General features: G+C 33.6%; 1 protein-coding gene across 2 annotated transcripts in view; it reads left to right on the forward strand.

Annotated features, from left to right (window-relative positions):
- The window catches only part of LOC129957067 (uncharacterized), a 60,158-nt gene that overhangs the window by 11,641 nt on the left and 42,641 nt on the right, over positions 1-5,876 (forward strand). The window lies entirely within an intron of this gene.

Genomic DNA, 5,876 nt, shown 5'->3' on the forward strand with positions numbered 1-5,876 from the left:
TTCATTAGCTTTTCGTGACAGTTTTTTAACTTCTACAGTGTATAGTATTATTACTGTAGGATTATGGATTGCTGAATATATTCAAAGGAAAGTCGGTAGCATTCATTTTCTGTGGAGTATAACTTACAACTGCTGTACGCGATACTTTCCGCTTTGTGTTCACTAAGGGATTTTTGCATCATGTTTATTTATCGGAACTGAATTCCAAACATATGTACTAACTATGAATTTGATTCTTTCGTTCTAAAATATGGGTTTACAAAGGAGAGGGGTAAAAATTTATTGATGGAATGCGAGTGGCTAGTATTTTTCTGAAGCTTTAAAAGAGGACGAAACCCATCAAAATACTATAGGAGAAGGTCAGATTTGAAAGCTGTTAATGGAAAAATTCTTCTATTGCTATCACAGTTAATGCAAGCCTTTCAAGACCATCAAAGTAAATCAGAAGTAACAAGCGACAACCAAATTCACAGAAGAAAGTCGGAAAATATTGCATACACACCTTTAAGAAGATGTAAAAATAAATTTTGTGTCATAATATTCCTTATGTTATATGGGAAATACGTTAGAATTTTAATTTTTAAATTGATTATCTAATTAGAATTTTGAAAAATCCATCCTTAGTGAGCCTCTAACATCCAAAAAGTAATTGCTCACTAAATTTCATGTTCCTAATTTCAGTGATGCTCTGTATTAGTCAGGAAAATCTTCATATACAGAGAAAGAAAAATTTCGCTGGGAAACCGAAAACATCGTGTAAAAGTTACAAAAGAAAAGAAGAAAAAAAAAACCTTTTAAACTTTTTTTTTTACCAATAATCTGAATCATAAAGGTTCCTTAAAACTTTTTTTTATCCCTTTTAAATTTTAAATATCAGACTTCGCAGAATTTTTAAAAAATAAAAATTAACATTTGAAAAATTGGTACAATAAATGATAATTTTCAATAGAATGGGAACATATAAAAAGCACACCGCAAAAGAAATTATTGAAAACTTACGTTTTCAAATTAAAATTTCATCTCACTGGATTTTACGCAGTCGACTAAAGTAATTACTATCGTAATAAATAATCACACAGTAAAATCCCTTTCGTAGTTGTTCAAAAGATCGCTCAAGATAACATATTAACGAGAATGATGATTGATTGACTTCATGGTAATCAGAAAAAAAGCAATTAAATATCATAAATATCTTTCATGTACGCTTTTAGAATAACTTCACCCATCTCTGATGTATCGATTTTTTTTTAAACACCATACTGTATTCTTATTTTTCGTCGATCAGAGTTAATATGCGTAGTCTTTAAGAGTACATAAAGAGTTGAATATAAAGTTACCAGGCATAATTAAAATAAATTCGCGATTTAGAACACTAAATGTAAAATAAGTTCAAACGTTATTCGAGTTGCAACCAGTTCGGTGTATTTCGCTCTTTCAGAATGACCATTCCAATATTTCAATATACGGCAGTGCCCATTGTTGAAAAAATGTTCATTAAGCATTTTCTTAACATAGGTTGAAACTCCTTTATCCCTTCACCGTATGCTTCTCTTTCGACTATTTTCGATTTATCACATTCATCGTCTACGGAAACAAAAAGGAATATCTTCTTTGCACTTCTCGAGAAAGTGAAGCACTTTTAAGGACCTTTTTTCCAAACTTCAACACTTTTATGGTGCTTAAAAATGATTTTCAAATTTAAGCACTTTTCAGACTCGACGCATTCTGAAAATGTTATTGAAGAAAATATGACAGTGAATGGTTTATCACGGATTGACTACTGATGGAAAGCAAGAAACAACTAGAGATGCATAATCCACGATTTTTTGAATAACAAATAATATTGCTATTGTTATTTTTAAATATGCGTTCCAAATATCTGTTATTTTAATCATATTATTAATTAAAAATTATTACTTAATATTAAATATAAAATTTATTAATTGTAATTAATACTTAATTTACTAATTTAATTAACGTGTGATTGAATTAATTTATCTGTTTCAGCTTACTTCTTAAATTTTTTTTCTCAAAACTATTTATTTAATTTATTTATTAGAGTGAACCATTTTCTGGAAAAGATGAGTTAAAAATATATGTCATTTCTTTAAAATGTCTACTTTAGTCCTATATCCTACCAATAGATGGCGCCAGCAGTAAACAGAGTACATGTAATCAAAGTCAATCATGTCACGAGCAATTAAAAATGATCCGTATGGAATAGCGCATCATGAAATACGAATATCGGTCACTCCCGTAAAGTGGAGTGGTGACTTCGCACTTTCCAGTGAAGCCTCGCCCTTTCCGGTGAATCACCGCTCCTATAAATTTCAGTGATATGCAATTCAATGACACGATACGATAATTCCAATAACCGGTCCGTTCACTTTTCAATCCAATCACAGATTTCTTTCGAGAGCTTCCATTGGACAGATCGTATCGTCACCGCTCCGGCAAATTTCAGTGATATCGTATCGATTGTTAGTTTCTATCGTGATCCAAAACTTGTAATCGAAATATCATCAGTAAGATCGTATAAAGGATTTGAATCACACCCCTCTTTGAAAAGTATTGATCACTTGTATTTGTGACTTTTTGATATTGGTTACGTAATAACCGCTCTGAAAATATTCGTCATCCCTAGAAACAACGGATGCACTTCTCTCAAGGTTGAGCAAGACACTGAAAAAACTGCTGAAAAGAGAAAAGCTATTCCACAGAACTGTTGTCGTATTTATGGCTTGCAATCGAAATATGAGAGACAAAATTTGGTAATATATTTATCTTTATATTTGAATATGAAGTTTGAAAAAATTATTTTAATTCAATATTTCCAGTCTTCAATGACACTGTATGATTGTTTTGGTTATAATGAGTTCATAAACTGAGGGGTGCAGTACCTATTTGACAATGTATAAGTGATACCAATGGGATTAATGCTCTAGCATATTAATGGTTGTGTCATTGAGTGAAACAGAAAGAGTAATGTCATGCCATGTATTTTTTCCGAAAAGGCTTAACACACGAGTAATTTCCTTTTTTTGGTGGAATCAGCATTTTAGGTTGAAAGTGTAAGGGAGTGAAAACTTGCCATTTAATGCCTTTTTAAAAAATATTATTGACAGTTTAATCTTAGACATAGAAGCAAAGCTGATATGTCCAACAATTGTAAAAATCATTCCACCATCTGAAAATTTTAATTTGGAATTGGATTATTTTGTCTTGTACTTGATTGAAGGAATCTATGACATAATATATTTAAAAAAATTGGGTACTTTTTTGTTAGCCGAGCGCAAATGTCGCCAATCGTGAACCAAGTCGCCAAGCGAAATTCAGCAAGGTACGACTCCAAATGATGGCGAGAAGTTCCCCAATGTTTTTTATTTCTCCATTTGGCACTGCCCCAAAGTCTTTCGATTTTCTGAATGTTTACACCAGTGTCCGGACCTGTGATTGACTTTGAAATGCTGTAGACCAGCTTCTTCCATTTTAGTTATGCAGTAACCCTTCCAGGAATCGGAATAGACGATTGACCCTTCTTCGATGTGATTAGTTATCGCGTTTAACAGTACTGGTAAAGAACGGTTTGGAACTTTAACTATAAAGCATTTGTTCGTTTCGCGGCTAACTCCACTAAATATCCGCTGTTATGGAAGAATTCTACCGGCATTCTTCTGTCGTTTTGTAAATAAGCTCTCGTCTATCTCAACTATTTTTTCAGGACCACAGATTTTTTTTTTTTTTTTTGCTCACGTTTCGTTAATACTTTTACACTAACTTCTCTTAAGTAGTTATTCCAATCTACAACTGTATTATGATTCATATCCAGTTGTTTTTCACACTATTTGACTGATGTCATCTCTTCGCTCCAGCCGTAATTAAATCTCAGAGATGTTAGAAAACTCAATCTGCACGATTCAAACCATGTATCATTGCGAATGTTCTTCTTCGGGCGGCTTATTGAAAGATTGCACCGCCAACGTACTCTATCACAAAAAGACAGTTTCATTTCATAATTCTGACCGCATGTTGCATTCTTTGCCATTATACCTTTCTCTTGGAAGCAAAAAAAAAAAAAAAAAAAGAGAGACAGATACTGCATCTTCTTCAGTTCTGGCTAAATCCCGAGTTCCGAAATTTTCGAGTTCGAATTGACGATTACAATACTATCTCCATACTTTGTATAAGAGAAAGTAAAAACGCGAACAGCTAGATAAATAAAATTTATACTATGGTTTTATCATCATAAACCGTGTTCATGAGATTTTAGACCAAATCTTTCAAAGAGCTAACATCTGCTCATTTGTACATTCCCATGTATATGAACGAGATGGCAAAAAAATGAAAAACTTGGATGAATGATCGATGGTACGTGATCTTAAATTTCAAAATGCTTTCTCTTTTCCATTGGTCTCGTTTATTTTTAAGTATAACCCGATATTAATATCCTCCTCAATAAAGTATTTTAAACTAAAATGGAGATAGAATTTTAAGCAACGTTATTGCAATAGTTTTTAATATTTTCTATTCATTATGAATATTACTATGACACTCAACCTGTGAGCATATGGTGTAGTGGATTGGTATGAGCTAGAATAGAACCTAGGATCTTGTGGTTTGCAGCCGAGTAACAAGACCACCAGAAAAAGCAATTGCCCGCGTTTCGTAGCTGTTATCTGGCTTGTAAGCTTTTCACCCCAGTACTCTCCCTCCAGCGAATCGGAGGCGAGACGAACGATATGGATGTTGAGTGGTGATGTATTAGCTGTTGAGTCTAATGTGCCTGTACCCATTTGAACAGCGCCAAGCGTTATGGCGAGCGTGTGTGGGTGAGTGGTTGCTGATGCTATTGCGCCAAGTGAGTCTGACGACTTTGGTTTGCTGTGGGTAGATGGCGCCATAACAGCTGTACGAAGGTTGAAAGTTCATCGTCCGAGGTCACCAATATAGCGGATTGGGAAGGGTCGAAGATAGAACCTGGGACCTTGTGGTTCGCAGCCGAATAACAAGACCACCAGACAAAAGCAATTACCCATATTTCGTAGCTGTTATCTGGCTTGTAAGCTTTTCACCACAATGGTGAAAGAAACCCGACCCGTTGAATAATGGAAAGTGAATGCTTTATTCAAAGAATATGCCAAAAAACTTATAATAATTTCTTCTATCTTTCGGATAGTAAACTTTACATGAATATAACGATTTTCATTAATCGAAAGGGTTTTGCTTCATCAGTTTTTGCCTTATTTCTTCTTGATTCGCTTGTTTAAGTCAATAAGTTCAAAACACTGAAAAATAATACTTAAATATGAGCATTTTTAAAGAAAGTTGTTCCTTAATCTTAACTTATTTAAAATTAATTAATTTCCATAAATTTAAATGTAACCCCATATTACAATTAAATGGGTTAGTGATATTGGAATGATCTGTAAGAAGGGAATCGTTGCAAAAGAAATAATCTTGAAATGCCAGAAGTAGGTTTATGTTAAGTTCTTGCCAACAGCCAATATGATTTTACAAACCTAGACTAGCTCTTTTATCCAATGAGCTACGAATGATTTATTAGATGTTTATGACCCTTGCGGAAGTGTCCTGAACGGAAAAGTCCCAATACTAGGATGCATCTCCCGTTGCAGAATGGTTTCCGTAGAGGTCGCTATAATTTTGACAACCTTGTTCTACTGGAAGCTCAGATACGCTACGCATTTGTTAAGTGGAACTATTTTGTCTCCATTTTCTTTGACATAAAAAAAGCATATGACCATGCATAGCGCTATGGCATACTTTCTACGTTTTTATTTTTGGGCTTAAAGGAAACTTGACAATATTTTTTTACAAAACATTTTATTGAATCGAATCTTTCGTATTCGTGCCACTTT

The sequence above is a fragment of the Argiope bruennichi genome, chromosome 11, assembly GCF_947563725.1.
Source record: "Argiope bruennichi chromosome 11, qqArgBrue1.1, whole genome shotgun sequence".
Lineage (NCBI taxonomy): Eukaryota > Metazoa > Arthropoda > Arachnida > Araneae > Araneidae > Argiope > Argiope bruennichi.